Source organism: Danio rerio, chromosome 21 (genome assembly GCF_052040795.2).
Source record: "Danio rerio strain M-AB ecotype USA chromosome 21, GRCz13ab, whole genome shotgun sequence".
Lineage (NCBI taxonomy): Eukaryota > Metazoa > Chordata > Actinopteri > Cypriniformes > Danionidae > Danio > Danio rerio.
In genome coordinates, this window is record NC_141041.1 from 17,186,356 (window position 1) to 17,206,818 (window position 20,463).

Here is a 20,463-nt window from a genome sequence, read left to right on the forward strand (position 1 = left end):
CCTATTTGCATTTGATTTCCCGAAAGTATTAATTTATTAAACGCAAAATAACTGCAGCTTAAGCGCACTATTATTTTTCTTCCTTTTGAACAAATATTTCTCCATGCATTGGCATTAAATGTTGTTCGTAAGTATCACTGAGGCGTTTTGTCAGAGCGCTGTGTTTTCGCTGTTTCTGTAAGCCACAGGCATGTCTGATCACTGGAATAAATCCGGATCAGGCCACCCGTGGTCTGTCTACCTGCTTCCCTCTCTCCATGTAAACAATAGCACATAGTTTGCAGTTGTGTTAGTGTATCGGATTAGAAAGCGAGCGCAAACACCGTAACCAATGCTCTGCCTATTGTTAAATACAATTTGTGTTTGGGACTGTTTAAAACAACAACGACAAAAAAGAGAATAACAACAATAATAATAATGATAATAAAATCAATAACAAGCATTTATTATTCTAATATTATTTGTATTTTTTAATAATCCCAATTTAAATAAGAAATATGTTAAATAAAAAATCTGTGATATCTATCTATCTATCTATCTATCTATCTATCTATCTATCTATCTATCTATCTATCTATCTATCTATCTATCTATCTATCTATCTATCTATCTATCTATCTATCTATCTATCTATCTATCTATCTATCTATCTATCTATCTATCTATCTATCTAATCTGTTCATCCGCTGAAATTAATAATCCCTTTACAACATGCAGGGTTTAAGCAGTGACTAAATAGCGTTTGGTAATATTGGGAGTCAGGGGATGCCGGTGGGCTGCATGCTGGAGAAAAGGAGAGCCAAGGGCGAGTTTCGGGACCCCCGCTGCTCTTGGCAGGCAACAACGGCTGCGAGTTTGGCTTCGCTTACATTTCTAATCCCTTCGCGATGCAAGCTATTTATTTTCTCACTAAGTATTGTTTTGTTGACTTCCCATTTAAGAAATCCTCAGTTTTCCCCCCGACGTTAGCCTCCGCGAATAAGCAAATATGAGTGAAATGCACGCCTGGGCTACTTCCAGTCATTTGCATATTTTTAAATAGCTAAATGCTAAAATTAAAGGTGCCATCTGTTTACAATCGCCCTGACAGAAGAGCCATTAACAGACTGGCCTAACCTTGTCGAGTCTTTTATGGTTAAATAGCGAATCAGCTCACAGGATGTGCGTACACACATATGCACCAAAACATGTGAAGTAGAATAACGCAAAACCTCATTAAAATCTCATTTTAAGTGACTCCGAACAATATAGTTTTATATTGCCCTATCCAACTCGTTTTCATTTGATGCATGGGTAATGTAACATTTGGGATTAGAAGCAGGCTACTGAGAGTCCATTCGTCTACATCTAGTCAATAGGCCACACTGCTGTGTGAACTAGAGAGACCGAAGAGCAGCGGAACACCCAGAGCACCTGTACAGACTCGAGAACTGTCCAGGGTGCTGAAACCAGCGGGAGGCTTTTGTGCTCTGAGGCCGCGTACACATTGCTGCTGAATTCGGTTGTCAGTTCATCTTTTAGTGCTTAGATCTGTTCTGTACACACACAACTAGCCATTTACTGGAGAGACAACCGCATTAAAATTAACATATTTGACGTATCTAAATTTCTCACGTACACGAGCAAAATAAATACAGGGAAAGTCGTATGCTCATCCACCGGCACAGGCCGGTATAAGATTCTGGCGATATGATAACCTTGCATAAAATTATCAAGGTTTCACGGTATCGTGAATACTGCTCTGGAATATTTACTTTTAATATGTCTGGGTAAAAAACAAGAACTTTTTTACCCACTTTATACAAAATATGTTTTATTTTAAAAACATTTATATATATTTTGGAGCAGTAAACATGTCAGGCTAAATAATTCAAATGAAGCATTGACTTCTGCTGACTTCATTAGTTTATAAAACAAAAAAATCTTTAAAACACCATCTTTGGATTTCTTTTCTGCTGGAGATACTTTTGTCCTAAAAAAAAAAAAAACGTAATAAAAATAATCTTACATATGTAATAGGAACGGTATAGCAGAAAATTTTGCCAGTTTTAAAACCTTGACTTTTCCAAACCGCGGTATACCTTGAAAACGTTTATTGTCCCATGACTAGTTGCCAGATATAAAAACAGCAAATAAAAAATTCACAAACCAAACTAAATGTATTTATTCTATTTAGAAAATAATATCAAAATATTGCTATTGGCATCTGACTGACCACTATTGGAAATTGCATAAGTTTGATTGATTTATCAGTCTAAACAACAAACCCAAAGATGATTATAATAAGTGGACATGGCAACTTCTCACTAAGTGTGTGTGTGGATAATGCATCCCAGACAGACAAAGTGTAAATTATACAATGCGGACCCTTACCTGTTTTTTCCCCTTTAAAACTTACAGGCCTATAGTTGCACAATTAGCCCAAACAGTGGTATGTTTTAATATTTGCATGAGGGCCGCACAATATAATGTTTCAGCAATTATTTCGCAATAATCACATCGCAGCATATGCTGCATTAGGTTTTATTTTTTACATGTTTGCAAGAGGATTTTAAAAGCATTCAATGCTTTAAAAATGCATATAAAAGCTTTAATAATGACCATTTCTGTTGAATTATTTATTTAATGAAGTCTACACAGTATTACTTGTGATTATTCGATTACTGTACCTGAATACTGTTTAAAACCATAAAACTCTGTTTATTTCATTTGTATCCTTTTCTTTATTGTATTCATCTATGCTCATCGATTGTTTTTGATATTTTATGCATGATTCACTGCCCTACAGAATCATGCCAATCAATCTAAAATTATTAATTCTATCCAAATAGATTTATTCTAGTCATCTGGTGAAATTGTATTCTTATCACTATATATATTGCAGAAAATCAAAATATCACAATGATAGTTTTTTCCAATCTTATTCAGACATGACTTGCATAATGTTAAAATTTTACACAAAAAGTTGAAAAGTTTGCAATATCATGCAGAATAAAGGACTGTATGTCTAATGGGTTCATCCTAATATATATATATATATATATATATATATATATATATATATATATAAATAAATAAATAAATAAATATATATATATATATATATATATATATATATATATATATATATATATATATATATATATATATATATATATATATATATATATATATATGTTTGTCTCTCTCTCTCTCTCTCTCTCTCTCTCTTTCTTATTAGAACTGACATATTGTGACATTAAAATAATAAATGAAATATTTAACGCATTTACATCCAAGAAGAATCTTTGCAAAACTCCAACTGAAAGCAGATAAAAAAAAAAAAAAAACAGCACTGTGATTCATTTAAAGGCAAATGTGCTTATTATCAGTCTCAAAGGCTTTGGGTGTCTATCAAAGATATCATACAAGTGTGATCTCTCCAGTTTTGCATAAATAAGACATGAATACATGCATAGTAGATAAAACGGCTCAGTGTTCTTTGTGTAATTTACAGACAGAAGTGTTTGGAGGGCCTAATATGAGCATGCTTTATTTTGCCATCGTTTCCACATATACACACAAACTATTAGCATGAATGAAAACAATACAAACACAAATGAAGAGAAGAAGGATGTATGAAAAACATGCTTGTGCACATAAACAAGCATGTTTTTCATATGTTCTTCGCATGACTGCATAAATGCACTCTAAAAATAAAGATGATTTGTTGCCACTAAGGTTTGTTGAAGAATGCCATAGAACCGATTTATCTTCCTCCACTGATTTTGTCAGGGAAAAGTTATGAACATAATACATTTTCTATGTTAATCTAAACTCTTTTTCTATCAATTTGTGTGCAGTGGAAATTTCTAAAGATGTTCGATGTAGTTTAATGTTATTCTCTCAATGAAATGTTCTTATAGTGAAACCAATAATGGTTCTGCAGCTACTTCATGCAACCAACACTGCCAATTTATAATCTTGATTTCTAAACTTGCAACAAATGTCTCTTTGCAATTAAAAAAAACAAAAGAACAGCAGTGAAACCAGCAATGAAACTCTCTTTTGGAGCTATATTTAGTTAGTGCTTTATACAATACATCAGCTGTACAGGAATACATTTACAATAATCAGATTGATGATGGAAACTGTTAGACGTGAGCATGTGTTCTCCTGTAAAATGCCTCTAAAAAGTTTCATAATGGTCAAATGAGTTCAGTTTTGGCTATGCATATACAAATCTCATGGATACAAATGTATGTTTCACAGGCGGCATGGTGGCTTGGTGGTTAGTACTGTTGTCTCACAGTAAAAAGGTTGCTGGTTCGAATGCCAGCTGGGCCAGTTGGCATTTCTGTGTGGAGTTTGCATGTTCTCCCATTGTTTGTGTGTGTTTTTCCTGGGTGCTCCAGTTTCCCCCACAATGTGTCTGTGTGTGTGAATGAGTGTGTATGGGTGTTTCCAGTATTGGGTTGCAGCTGGAAGGGCATCCACTACATAAATACCCACTACATATGCTGAAATAGTTGGCGGTTCATTTCACTGTGGTGACCTCAGATAAAAAAGGTCTAAGTCGAAGGAAAAGGATTGAATGAAAAAGAATAACAGTAAGAACAATTATAGCTTTATTTATGTAGCAGCTTTCATTAACATAAGCATGAACAAATATTACAAACAACATTAACGCAAGCTGTGTAAAACATATGCTGGAATATATAGCAGTTCATTCCGTCGTGGGGACCTCTGGAATGGAGACTAAGCTGAAGGAAAATGAATGTCATTTTGAAATATACATTATTATATTCTTAAAATGAACAGAGCTTTCAATACTCTTTAAAATATGAATAAAAATGATCGTAAAATAACTATTAAATAATAAAATAATATTAAACTTGCACTATGGAGTCATTAGAGCCAAGTCATCTTTATTTAAATAGTATTTTATTTAATGTTTATTTGATGTCTACAGTTTTTGTGTATATGTTCAGATTATAATACTACTACTACTACTACTACTACTACTACTACTACTACTACTAATAATAATAATAATACAAATAATAATTATTATTCATTAATTCATTCATTCATTCACTATTTTCCTCCAGCTTAGTCCCTTTATTCATCAGAGGTAGCCATAGCAGAATTAACCACCAACTTATCTAGCAAATGATTTTCACAGCGGTTGCCCTTCCAGCTGCAACCCAGTACTGGGAAACATCCATACATTCTCACATTTACACACATACACTACAGCCAATTTAGCTTATTCAATTCACCTGTAACTTGTGTCTTTGGACTCTGGGGTAAACTGGAGCACCTAGAGGAAACACACGCGAACACAGGGAGAAAATGCAAACTCTGTCACCCATTATTATTATTATTATTATTGTTATTATTATTATTATTATTATTATTATTATTATTATTATTATTATTAACCTCAGTTGAAATTAAAGCTGCAACCAGCATTGACGGGGCCAAGCCCTTGTGGCACTGCACCCTCGAGTTGGAATAAATTGAAAATAATGATAAGAGAAAACAAAACATTTTACAGTATAATGACTGAGGAAAAACAAAATTGATGTAGAGTAGAAAAAATATAATATAATTGTATGTAATAAAATAAATATAATTGTTTTTATTATCTAAGAAAAGATTTTAAAATACTAAAATTATATAGAAATATTTAAACACACAAAGCTATAACGAGACATGTGTAATGTAAATAGACTAATATTTTGTACAATAGATGTCAATTTTCATGATATATATTATCAATATTCAGAATGTTCTAGACTCTATAAAATAATATTAGTGCAAAATATAACTTTTATTAACAAAAATATATTAATTTTAACCATTTGAAAAATGAATAATACATTCTTGAACAATAATAAAATATTTTACATTATGAGAAAGGACTATAATATAAATAGACCAAAGGACATGAGAGACGTGAACATTCAGACTTTGAAATGAGTCTCCCTGGAGGCCCTTTGGTAAATGACAGAGCTCCACTTCTCCACTTTTCCTTCACTCTCACTGCTCCAACCAGCCTGCAGACACACACACAAACACAAAGCTGGAAAGAAGTCTTTCCTTTAAAATATTACAGACATTTAGACTATTACTGTACCACAAGGAATAAAAATAATAATGATCTGGAGGAATGAAACAACTCAAAAGAACTTTTGCCACAATATGCTTGTATTCATGTCACATTGAAATCGGGGCACATTAACTTTATTATTTAGTTATGGAAAAACATTGTTTTAACATTTTTAATGGACCTACTGCACTTCAGATCTATTAAAGTCAGGTGACATTAGATAATTGTTTAATTGAATAATGTAATGTTTTCATACTAATACAAATATAATAAATACAATTAAAAGTAATGATAATTAATAAAAAAACTGTTAATAAATATGTATATTTAGGTTTGTTTATATACTGTACAGTGCTCAGTGTAATTGAGTACCCCTCATTTTGAAAATTAACATTTTTGTATCCATTTCTCAGTAATTATAGACAATTTATTTTGGTGCATTTAAACAAAACAGATTTATTAAACAAATTTATTTATTAAAATAATATTTTATTTACCAAACATATTTAGAAATTGAAAGATAATACAATTAAATTCAAGCAAAATGTTTTAAAAACAAATTACAACCTACAAACTAATTTTTTCTATTTATTTTATTTTATTTTTTTTTTTTGCTTTTTTGCTTCTCTTGATTTTTCCTCTTTTTTTTTTTTTTAATTTGTATTTATTGTTTTTATATCACATTTAAATTTGGTTGTACTAGTTTTTGGGCAGTTATCATTAGTTGTTTTGTTAGATAAGCTCCAGATTTGGCTTTAGTACTGACTAATCTAATGTAAATGCACAAATATAATATATTATAGCTCCCTTTTAAAAAAAATAAATTTAAAAGACAGATTTGTGACAGGTGTACTTATATATGCCGAGCGCTTTATGTGTGTCTAAATAGTCACAAGTACACTGAAAAAATGATTCATTGGTTTTGCTAACATTTTTTAAGGTAAGCGTTGCAAACAATTATTATGGGGTTAATTTTAAACAAACAAATTAAGTTGAAAATTACTAAATTTAAAGTATTTGTTATAATTCAGCCCATATAAATAGTTCGCAACAGGGTCTCCGTGGGGTCTTAAAAAGTCTTCAAAAACAAAAGTTAAGCCCTAAAAAGTCACTGTAAATTCACTGAAATATTGTGTTGTGTCTTAAATCGTTTCAAACGGGTCTTAATTTTCCTCTGTTCAAGTAAAGCTACCCAATCGTGCTGACATCCATCCAATCACCAACAATCCATCTGAATAAAATTAGAGAAAAAAAACTATAAACTAAAAACATTAAACAGTTTCTCAGGATAATAACAGAGAAATTTATCCATTTATGTTATCTTGCATTCATACAGAAATAAGGGGAGAAGGTAGAATATTTATAAATAGACATTGAACTTAAGGTTTTATCACAGAAATGCACAAGGTTAAATAGAAGTTATACTCAATCAACTTGGACCAAAAGCCAACAAACACAAATTTTTGATTATTTATTTAATTGCCTCTACAATAAATATAATTTTAACAATCTTAAACTTGTCATTTAAAAAAAAAAGAAAGAAATATTATGGTGAAAAAGTGAATACAACTACAATTTTCTTGTTTTGACACATTAAGGTATCTCACTAAGCAATGATAACATTTATTTATGATTTCTGGGTAAAACAGGAGGTGTTTTGTAGAAAAAAATGTTGAATATTTCTTTCTAAAGCTACTTTTAGTAAAACTCTGCATTTGGTAGTAATTTCTCAGTTCAATTTTGGATCAGATTGATTAAGCACATCATCATTTTAAATCTAACACTTTGACCAATAGACGGCCGTAGTTAAAATTCCAAGCATAATGTTATTTTCATCACAAATAACAAACCCTGCACAAAGCTAAATGCACCTCTCACTCAATCTTCCATATGCACAATATTATCATTAAAAATGACTTGAGTAGAAGTTCCCCAAACATGAAGTGCAACCCATAATCTGAAATGCAGTCGTCATCTCCAGCGCCTCCATCCAGCAGAGGAGTACAGGACTCCCCAGGCGGAGGCGTTGGGATGGGGCAGGCCTGGAGGGCCTGTGGGGGTCGCCGGTGTGATGGATGGCTGATTGCTAGCTGTCCCAGGGGCCTCCCTCTCTCTCACCTCTGGCGCTGGGAATTAAAAGGCGGTTTGTCTCCAGCGGGTCCTCAGCTGCTGAAGGCAGGCGGGCAATTTCACAGAGATCAGAGAGGGCATTACTGCTGCTGTCAGGGGAGCGTCAGACCGCCGGACTCCAGCGGGTGAGAGGATGGCGGAGGGGGGCAAGAGCACCAGTGTGCACACGCCTGATCATTCTCATACAGAAAAACACCAAAAATGCATGTCGGCACTGCTGGGTTTGCACAAAGCGGAAATTGAGTTAACAGATTTATTTGTTGAATATTTAAGACATGTCGGTGGCTTTACATATGGTCTGACCAACCCAAGCTCATTCTGAAAACATACCTCTATATACATTTCTGGAGAGCACCAAATTCATCCCAGGAGCTACGTTGTTTTGTAGTTTTTATTTTCATGAGTCCACCAGAGGCCGCTGTGTGCACTTTTTGAGATCTCAAGTTTCTCTCACGAGTGTCATTCATGCCTGCTGTTCTCCCATAATCCACCAAAGGTTGCTGTCGACTGACTGACTGACCGACTGACTGACAGATCGATTGACCCACCCTTCTCCTTCCCTAAACCCAACCAATAGTGTTTTCAAAAGCACAGATTGACCTGCCCACCCACTTTTCTAAATCCAGGAGTGAATATGTTAAGACACTGCTTAATTTAAGAATAGATATCCATTAGATCAGTGGTTATCAAACTTTCTTTTTTTAACATTATAAATAGTTTGAACATCAACACTACTGTGCTTACAGGTAAAAATAAATTTAAACTTCAATGTTTAAATTCAAATGTGCTTTTAAAAGTTAACTAAAAATGCCACTGTTCTTAAAAAGTGCAAATTAAACTGCTGTAGTTAAATATAAAGTATTATCATAATATAGCCTATTCATCAAAAGCTGGAAATGTTCCTTAGGCCTAATAAATATAGGCTAAATGTCATTAAATTCATATATAAACTCTTTTTTATATATTTTAAAATATATGATGTATGCACACAACTTATTTTTATCAGTATCTTTGAAATCTAAAAATTAACTTGTATTTTAGATATATGAATTGGCTTTACATATTTAAATTAGAAATTAGATCTGTTTACCACACATTAGAGTAGGCTATATGTATCAGAAAGGCAAGGGATTATACCTGTCAACATTGGGATATAAAAATATGGGATATGCCCCAACAACCGTGACAAATATGGGGAGGAAATTAGCTTCAAATGATAGAATACATAACAAACATTAGGAAATTGAAAATAAAATAAAAGGTTTAGTCTATTAAAATCAATTTACTGATCACAACGGGTGTTATCTTACCTGCCAAAGGGTTAAAAGTGTGTTTATTTTATAACTTTAATTATTCAGCGACTTCTTTGCGCACCACTAAAAGGAAGTCTGCGTACCACTAGTGGTACACGTACCACAGTTTGAGAACCACTGCAGTAGACAGTAGTGGCCCTAAAAGTCAGATAAGATACCTAGAAATATCAGAGCAAGGTTGATTGATCGATGCACCAGGAGCAATTCCAAGAAAAATATGACCCTAACTGGGTTAGACCGGTCTGGACAGTTTGCACATCTTAGGGGTGGTTTGCAGATTTATCAAGCAGAAGCCAGGCCAGACGCTGTTGGTAAGATGCCCTCTCAATCTTTTGTTGCATTTGGTGTTAAACTCTGATATAAAATGACTGAGAAATTAAGCAGCATGTTTAGTCTCTATAAGAAGTATAAAATAGAGGAGAGCAGAATGCAGTAAATGGCCCAGCTAAGCTCTCGGGTTAAAATGATTTTCGAACTGATTTTAAGAGAGATTATTTATTCTTTCTTTAGCATTTGATTTGTGATTGTTAGCAGAGCAGCCTAGGAACTCATTGCGAGTGTTGAAGCTGGCTTCTGCTGATGAAACTGCAAACTATTTCCAGTAAACTTTGTTTGTTTGAATCTCTGACTCGGGCTCTTTTTCATCTGACAGACTGGTCGTTCTTTTGGTTAAAACTGTCAAATATCCCTACAGTTTTTTTTTTTTTAAAGCAATCCAGAAAAAGCCCTTGCCTGATTTTTTACCAAATTTTAGATTTTACCACATTCTTACCCTGTTGTTTACTTGTTTGTTTAAATTTTTGCCTTCTGTTTTTGTCTTACCTGCTTTCTGGAAATGTTTTGGACTCGAACCCCGTCGCTACTGAACAAACAGGTAACAGCTAGAAAGCCATCCATACAGAGTTAAGCGGTCAGCTGGTAAGCTCAAAAAGGAACGGTGTCATACTACTCCGTATCGTTCGTCTTAAAAAATAAATGCAGCCATATGTTCCTCTGGCAACATAATTCACAATCTCCAGAAATGTATAGGGCTACGTTTTCTGAATGAGCCTATGTTGGGTCAGCCACCTGCATGTGTGATTAGCAGATGAGAAATTATTTTATTAAATCCATCCCAGAGTCAACCAGATTTTTTAAAATTCCAACCCTACTTGGAATTTGTTGCTATCTAATAGCAGTTCATAATGTTTTGATGTGACGTCTCATTTGTATACATTTGTTTGAGTTTTGTATGATTTGCTAAGGGGCAGGGTTAGGAGGCGTGTCTTTTTTTTTTTTAAATGGTACATTTTTTTAATGAAATCGGAGGAGGTGACACGGTGGCTAAGTGGTTGGCACTGTCGCCTTACAGCAAGAAGGTCGTTGGTTCAAGTCTCATCCGGGCCATTTGGCATTTCTGTGTGAAGTTTGTATGTTCTCCCTGTGTTTGCGTGAGCTTCCTCTGGATGCTTCAGTTTCCCCTGCAGTCCAAAGACATGCAAGACAGGTGAATTGAATAATCTGAATTGGCTGTAGTGCATGAGTGTGAATGAAAGTGTATGGATGTTTCACAGTGCTGGGTTGCAGCTGGAAAATGTATGCTAGAAAACATATGTTAGATAAGTTAACAGTTCATTCCGCTGTGGTGACCCCTGATGAATAAAGGGACTAAACTGAAGGAAAATGAGTGAATGAGTGAAAATGGATGAATTTATATTAAAGAAACTTTTAAACTTTTTCACCAATAAATAAAATAGTTATGGTTTTTCATGAAGTCACATCACAAACAGGCACAAAGAGTAACCATTAGCACCTATTAACTGAAGAAAATTCAGATGTGGAGATACATGGTTTCCACCCATCAGCCATGATGTATGAGGAAAGACTAAAGGCTGATTTAAACTTCTGCGTCAAACGCCGGTGTATGCTACGGCGCTGACGCATAGCCCTTCGCCGTGGCCGTCGGCGTCGCTGACGGGCACCTCTCAAAAAATGTAACTACATGTCGCAACGACGCGTAACGCAAGCTCTGTGATTGGTCGGCTTGGTAGCGCTGACGAGTCTGGGTGGGACTGAGAGCCGCGTGAATGGTGCGAGCCTGATGGAGCGATTGTTTACAAGTGTGGAGTCCCGTTAAGGAGCTCCGGATGGAAAGTTTTGTTTTGTGTTTACCTCATAGTTACAGTTGTTGCACGTCCGCCGGTTCCTGCCTCAAAATGAGCGAGTTTGAGCCACTTGTACATCCCGGAAGTGTTCAGGAAAAGCAAAACAACAGCAAAGAAACTCGACACAGAGGAACATTTACACCTCACTGCCCACTAGCGTTTCGGAAGTGTTAATGCAGACCAACAGAGTGAACGCAGAAGTATAAATGCACAGCTACGCGCGTTGCATGCGCCGTGGGTTACGCCGGTCACTTGACGCAGAACTATAAACCAGGCTTTACTATGCAGCAAGAAGTGCTGATCTGAATGAGTGGTGTAGATGTAGAATCACACACACGCACGCACGCTTGCACACATGCACACACACACATAGGCACACATGGCCTTTTATCGACAGGCCTGTCCATCTCACTTATCTGTTCTAATCAGAGCTTCTCTCCATTAACACCCAAACTACCCTTGGAGCCCAGTCCTGATGGGTATAAATACACAGACATTCACACCTTCAGCTCACTTACACACACCGAACACCACCAAACTTCTTCACAGCCACCAAACAGACAGGCTGCACTTGCAGTTGTATTTTTTTCATTCGAGAGCAGCTAATCTGATCAAATCTATGGACATCAGTGACATTGTAAAAGGAGGAAAAAGGGGAATTCTGCATTTGTGAAATTATTATGTGAAGTACAACAAAACTCCTGCGTGTTCCCTGTAGGATTTCTGCAGGAGTTTTGCATGGTCCCTGTAGAATTTTTAGATGTTCTCTGTAGGATTCCTGCAGGATTCCAGCAGTAGTAGTTTGTGTCCCTTGCAGGAATCTCTTAGGAGTCCTGCATGTTCTTTGTAGCAATCCTACATGTTCCTTATAGCTTTCTGTAAAATTTCTGCTGTTCTGCCTCTTCCCTGTAGAAGTCTTGTTCCTGTATGATTCCTGTATGTTCCTTGTAGGGTTCATGCAGGAATCTTGTATGCTTGCTGTAAGATTTCTACATGAATTGCAGCAGGAGTCCTGCATGTTCCCTTAAGGATTCCTATGGGTTCTTTCTAGGATTCCTATCTGTTCATTGTAGAATTCCTGAAGGAGTCCTGCATGTTTTTGTAGGATTCTTACATGTCCCTTGTAAGATGCCTGCAGAAAATCATACAATTTTGTAAGAGTGTTTCTGCAATAGTCCTACAGGAAATTGATCACAAAAATAATGTGTAGTCCTGTAGGAATGTGCAGGTATGTGCTGTATGGGATCCTAAGTACCCAATAATGTGGAATGACAACAAAATATAAAATACTGTTCTAGTGTTTTGTTGTTGTTGATATTTTTATATACACTGTAAAAAATAAATCCGTAAAATTTACAGTAAAAAAACGGCAGCTGTGGTTGCCAGTACTTTACCGTTAAAAACACGGTACAAACCGTAAAAGTAATTTTTCATTTTTTATGGTAAATTACCGTATTTTATTAATTTATAGAGGTACTATGTCTGTATTTTGAATGATCAACATCTACACATCTTTTGTTGCACAGTTAGACACGTTAGCACACCCACATGCAGGTGGTGATGAGGAAGTTACATAATGAGCCAATGCTCATCACAAACTTTTCCCACAAGCAGAAAAGCGTACCAGCATATAGAAGGTGCTCAGTGTCACTGACACAGCTACAAAACACCAGTATGGTAACAGTCATGAAATAAACATTGCTTATCAACATTAGATGTAACATAAATCTCTAATGTACATAACTGATGGGGAAACAGCTAAAAAGATCCACATTAATGTCAACCAAATGCATTTGAAAGTTATTTGCCATGCAGGGAATACTGGGAAAGTCAATTTACGGTTTTTCGCCGTATATATTAAGGAAACATACCGTTAACCAGGTTACGGATTTGTACTGTAGCATTTTTACAGTTTTTTTACTGTTGAAATCACGGCCATTTTTTACAGTGTACATATTTGCCTTTATGCTATATACCTGTAGTTATTTGAAAGTAACTCATTACAGTTTTACAGAATTACAGTTCTGAGATAGTAATATTGTAAGGTACAGGATTACTTTTAAATAACAAAAAAGTAATCTGTAATGTAAGACAGTTTGGAAGTAAATTTACACTTAGGGCTGTGCCATTAAACAATATTATATTGAATTGCTATAAAATTAATGTCAATAACAATGAATAGGTCAAAATTCTCGAATCAGATTGGCTGATAGACATGCAATATTCTGTAATAACAGCACTCGTACAACCTCTACTCTCTTCTATATTACTCCGACCACATACAAGCAGATCAACAAACTCACAAGATCAGCAGATATGCAGCTGTTGGACAACATAAGGTACCATTGAGGCTTTTAGGTGAGAATGTACTTGTTTAGATTGCAAGTATGCAGTTTATTTATAAGGACGGTGCTTATTTTAAATAATTATAATTTCGGAGATACAGCATGTCAGCCTGTCATACTAAGCAGAGCAAAGATGGTTGATGTTCCGCCACAAGATGCGACAGAGACTAAATAATAAGCCCTTAGAGGAGAAAAACTCAGCATAATTTCAATCTACGGCTGATTAAATCATTATCACACAAGTCGATCTCCCTCTTTTTTATGTTGTAGTGCTGTATTTAAACCATTGTAATCTGGTAGTGTTTCTGGTAATGTTTTTAGTAGAGGGTGCGTTGATTTGGTTTTATTCGGACTTAATTACTGTGAAATCCCGATTGCAACAGAGTAATACTGGGAAATGTCTCTAGACTGATGGCATTTCATGCCGTTCAGCCTTATAATCTTAAAATGTGAGCAAAATCGCCTTTTTTGTCGTCACTTTAGACATTAAGCAGGAGAATCATATTGGTGAAGTAGCAAAGATTTCTGCTGTTCTTAAGTCAATTGCAGATGTGTATGAATGGTGGAAGAAAGTAGTTTCTCATACAAAATAATTTCTCGATTGTTTGATTTTGATGTTTGATTTTCTTTTGTTATACACGATTATGTCGTTGAACTGTTGTATAAATGCAATATCACACATGTAGCAGAGCGGTATGGCTGTATATCTTCATGGGTGGGACAAGTGGAAAGATACATTTAATAATTTATTTATTTATTTATTTATTTATTATTACTATTCCTATTACTATTAATACTACTTCTATAGTTGCAATTAGCACTTTTTTGAAATGGAAGTCTTTCATATGATTACAAATGCTTTTGTCATGTTTGATCAATTTAATACAGCTTTGCTAAATAAAATAAATTACTACTATAAAAGTGCCATACATGAGTATGATATGAAATCAGGGCGTATTACAGAAGTGTTTGAATTGCATGACTGCAGTGTGTGTGTGTGTGTGTGTGTGTGTGTGTGTGTGTGTGTGTGTGTGTGTGTGTGTGTGTGTGTGTGTGTGTGTGTGTGTGTGTGTGTGTGTGTGTGTGTGTGTGTGTGTGTGTGTGTGTGTGTGTTGTGTGTGTGTGTGTGTGTGTGTGTGAGAGAGAGAGAGTGAGAGAGTGTGTGTGTGTGTGTGTGTGAGTGTGTGTGTGCACATGTGTGTCATGATGAGAGAGATTACCTGCAGCCTTTGGTCCATGTTAATGAGGTAATGAGTGTAGAGGAGGAGGCTCTGCTTCTGCCCTCATACACTCCATTAATCAGAGCAGGTCACAACACACACACTAATGCACTGACTCAAGCTGCTTTTACTTCAGTGCCTTTGACTGCTTAACATGATGGACAGACACAAAAATACAACAATTGCACATCCAAAATAACAACAAGAAAATCTCACCTGCTGAGATCTGCTCTGCACACACAAGACGAGACTGAAACGAATGAGTTAAAATTACATGCAAACTACTGTACGATTAATGTGGGAGGAACAATGAACTATTAAGCTGAATTTCAGTGTCTTGTAGGTGTGGCTGAAGTTAGCTTGATGTTATGTTTTTAACAAACACGTTTCACTAAATTTACTGGAAATCAAAAAATAATTGTTGACCCTCCTGCTGCCTGACACCCACAGATTTATATCTCATATCTCTATTAGAATTTTTTTTACTATTGTCAACATCACATGAATATTCATAATTTAAGCACAATAATAACTAATACAATTTAAACACAGTATAAAAAAATCTAAAATTTTCAAATATATGAGCATCACATAAAAATAATCATAGACTTTTTTTCTTAAATGCATATTTATTTTTATTGTTTTTAGCATAAGAACATAAACAACTTTATAACAACTAAAACAACTAAAACAGAAAGAATACAAAGGCCTTTTTACAATACACAGAATGTCGGACACAATGCAATATCATCAAAAAAAAAAGAATAAGAAAAAATAGATTAAATATAATAAATAAATAATTTAAAAAGAAGTGTGTAGGCTCCATATCTCAATGCATGCCAAACCAACCCAGCCTATAAATTTTTACAAGTCAGCAACACTAATAGAAAGCCTAATTGGATTCCAGCATAATCTGACTGAGAATTACTTTCTTTGCTAATATCATACACAGGGATACTGCTTGTGATGTATACTGTATTTATACTGTATTTGTCTATATTTTTCTGAGGTTTCTCCAAAGAGGGCCAATTTTGGCTCAGGTGACAGTTCAATCTTATATACTTCACATATAAATTTAAAAATGTTTTGCCAAAATGGACTAATTTTATGGCATGTGCAGAATCAGTAAGACGGTGTACCCTTTAGAGTTTTAACATTTACTACACAAAGGATACATTTGGGAAAATCTTATGCAATTTTACCTTTGAATAATGAAGTCTTCATGTGTAAGTTGATAGATTCTCAAAACATTATAAACATCTTGTACTGAATCAAAAAGCTGTTTTTAAGGCCGATTTATATTTTAATTCAACTTGGCAACAAAGATTACAGTCACTGGCCACTTTATTAGATACACCTGTTCAACTGCTCGCCAACACAAATTTCTAATTAGCCAACTTCATGGCTGCAACTCAATGCATTTAGGCATGTAGACCTGGTCAAAACGATCTGCTGCAGTTTAAACAGAGCATCAGAATGGGGAAGAAAGGTGATTTAACTCACTTTAAACATGGCATGGTTGTTGGTGCCAGACGGGCTGGTCTGAGTATTTCAAAAACTGCTGATCTGCTGGGGTTTTTACACACAGCCATCTCTAGGGTTTAAAGAGAATGGTTCGAAAAATAGAAAATATCCAGTGAGCAGCAGTTATGTGGGTGCAAATGCCTTGTTGGTGACAGAGATCAGAGGAGAATGGCCTGACTGGTTCCAGCTTATAGAAAGGCAAGTGTAACTCAAATAACCACTCATTACAACTGAGGTATGCAGAAGAGCATGGTTTACCACCAACCGAGCATTTGTGTCAACGCCACAGCCTACCCGAGTATTGTTGCTGACCAGATTAATTCCTTTATGACCACAGTGTACCCATCTTCTGATGGCTATTTCCAGCAGGATGACACAACTTGTCATAAAGAGTAAATAATCTCAGACTGCTTTCTTGAACACGACATTGACTTCATTGTACTAAAAAGGCCTCCACAGTCACCAAATCTCAATCCAATAGAGCACCTTTGTGATGTGGTGGAATGGGAGATTTGCATCATGGATGTGCAGCCGGCAAATCTGCAGCAAATGCATGATGCTATCATGCCAATATATACCAAAATCTCTAAGGAACATTTCCAGTCTCTTGTTGGATCTACGTTACTAGTAAGGTGTACCTAATAAAGTGGCCGGTGAGTGTGAATACAAATAAAGCCCAAACAAACCTCTGTTGACTTCCTTTAATAACATAGTTAACCCTTTAAACTCTACTTTAAGCACTTTCAAATAACATAAATAACAAAATAAATTTACAAATATTATCATTTTTAAAAATAACTTAATAAAAAAATAAAAAAAGATAAAACTTAACATATACTATTGAACCAACAATATATACAAATGATAAATTATACAAAGCAATTAAAGCTTACAGAGACTAACAAAAACAGAACAAGGATTGACAAGAGGACAAAATGAAGGGCACGCGTGATGACAGCAGACTGACAGGAAATGAAAGACGGAAAGAAACCAAATCAGAAAACAGAGGGAGAGAAATGTGTGATGTAGGAGTGAAAAGGAGGAGAGGAATAATCTGTGCTGTGTATGTGCGGCTGTGTGCTGCTCTCCTCCGGCTGGACGCCCCAGCAGCCACTTGAATTAGCAGCCGAGGATTATGGGGGAGAGGCTCATTAATGGGGCAGACAAACAGCAGCCAGTGTGAATATTTGCACCCAGAAATTGAAAAGATTAAGTCCTATTTGACAATGACTGGCAGGCTCTACGCGCCGAGAGAAGCTACTGTTAAATATTCATATGCTGCCCGCAAGGCTGTGTTTGTGCAAGTGTGTGTGTGTCCTTCTCAATCCATGCAGTAACGGATGTGTTTTATATCTCTAATTCGTGTGTGAGGGTTTTTCTTAGTGCATGCATGTTTGAGATGTTTGCGAGCGCCAATGCATTTTGTCTGCAAATGTCTGCACTTTTGTTAATGTAAATCCTTGAAAATTCATGGCCATTTATGGAAGGTGAGGAAAATGAGAGCTCAAGTTCAGCCATTTTCTAGCCTTTTTACACAGACATTTTAAATAATTAAAAATGATCACCTGGTTTCAACACCCCCACAACCCCGTTCAGTTTGGAAGGATCACGTCAGACACATTTTTGTTATAATAATAATAAACTTTTATTTCACCTTTGACATGGTCACAGACTGAAATCTAGCCTTGGGGTTTGAAAAAATAAACTAAATAAATACAAATTCCTGTGCCAATCTCTGTATTGTCTGTAAAATGTAGTGAAATGTGAAATATCTTTTTCATATAAAGTGCTTTGTTCATTATAAATCTGCAGCAGGATGTCACTTGTGAGATTGGACCATTCTCAGCCTTAAAAAAGGAAAGTATTTCATCAGAATAGATGGAGATTGTTTGTTTTTTAATCAAGAACTGGTGGGCTAGACTCGTTCGCATCTGTTCTGAGTGATTCTAGTTCTTCATTAATTATTGTTCATTTAGACTTGTGTTGCTCACATTGAAACTGACTATATACCTTAATTATTACAATAATTTGTTTCTATGAAATGAATGCAGTTTATTTCATTTTAATATTCTTCATAAACTTCAATATTTACTAATTTGGAGGAATTTCTAAGTCTATTTAACTCTGTTTAAACTATACTTATATAATTAAATATTTATAATACTTCATAGCTGTTATGATCACCAGCAATGTTGCCTTTGCAGGCTGCTGTAGAACGCTCACATTTAACAGAACTACAAATCCCATCATACACAAATCCCATCATACACTTCACTCACACACCAGTCTCAGTTCACTCTCTGATTACATTCACATAGGTGAAGCTGTTCAGGACTAATCACATGAACTGTATAGAGACCATTCAAACGCACTTCCTTGGTCGAGTCCTGTTTCTTTGTGTTGAGCATTCTGAGCATCATTTTTGTTTTGTCTTGCATGGTTTTTGACCCTTGTTTGTTTATTGTTTATGTTTTTTAACTGCATGCCTTGAACTTTTGCCTGTAATAATGACTGAAATTAGTAAAAACAATTAGTTAACTTGACTGATTTGGGTTGGAACAATTATTTTCACCCTATATTTTTCACAACGTTTATAAGCTGACAACTATTTATCTTTCACACATTAAGAAAAAACGGTCAAATTTGTTAACTTGTTTATTGTTAACTGTAACCTTTTGATTTGATTTAATTTGTTTTTTAAAATGTATGTTGTCAGATTCCTTAGAGTCAATCTAAATCTGCTACAAATTAAATGCTATGAAGATATGAATATGCTATAAATATATCTTGCAAAAAGTCAAATCCAATTAGTTATTCTGTGCATTCCCTGAGAACTGAACTTTTTGTAGTTGAGTGAATATTGTGTCATGACAATTAACACTTTTCTGGACATGAATTATGTTGTCATTCACAGACAGCCAGTGATTAGAACATATTTTTACATCTCATTTTTGTTTAAAGGGATAGTTGTCCCAAAAATGTAAATTCTGTCATCTTTTACTTCTTGTTCCAAACCTGTTTTAGTATCTTCTTCTGTTGAACACAATAGAAGATATTTTAGAGAAACCTGAAAACCTGTTACTATTGACTTCCATAGTATTCGTTTTTCCACTGAGGACACCAGCCCTCCAGGAACAAGTTTGGTGTTTCCTGGTCTATGACAATGAAAACATCATAAGTGTAATTACTTTATTTTCCTTTTAAGGTCTTTCAAAGCAGTTCCACAATTTATTTGTATATATTTTTGGTGAGCATAACATCTAATGGTCAGCGGTACCTATTTTTTTGATGGAAATGATGCTTTGACAGAAACTTGTTGATTTGTGACTGGAGGATGCTTTAAGTAAGTAAATAAAATAAAAATCTTGATTGGACGTTTTATTGGGTGGTTCATTCCACTGTAATGACCCCTGATAAATTAGGGACTAAGCTGAAGGAAATGAATGAATGAATGAATGACATTTTATTGCAATTTTAGATACCATAATACACTGTTGTTGTTTGTTTTTATTTTATTTTTTAAAATAAATTGTGTATATACATTTATACATTTCATTTATTGTCCGCTAAAACTGCAGTTAGGGATGTGCTATATAATGACATATTGCATGAACAAAAGAAGCAAAAATGTCATATTATGCTCTATAGTTTATTTCATGGTGTCACAAATTACATTTTTTATAGTAATAACTT

The 20,463-nt window shown here is 34.9% G+C and overlaps 1 long non-coding RNA gene across 5 annotated transcripts in view; it reads left to right on the forward strand.

The window, feature by feature from the left end:
- The window catches only part of LOC141379836 (uncharacterized), a 158,645-nt gene that overhangs the window by 20,107 nt on the left and 118,075 nt on the right, over window positions 1-20,463 (forward strand). The gene's annotated exons all lie outside the window — the stretch shown is intronic.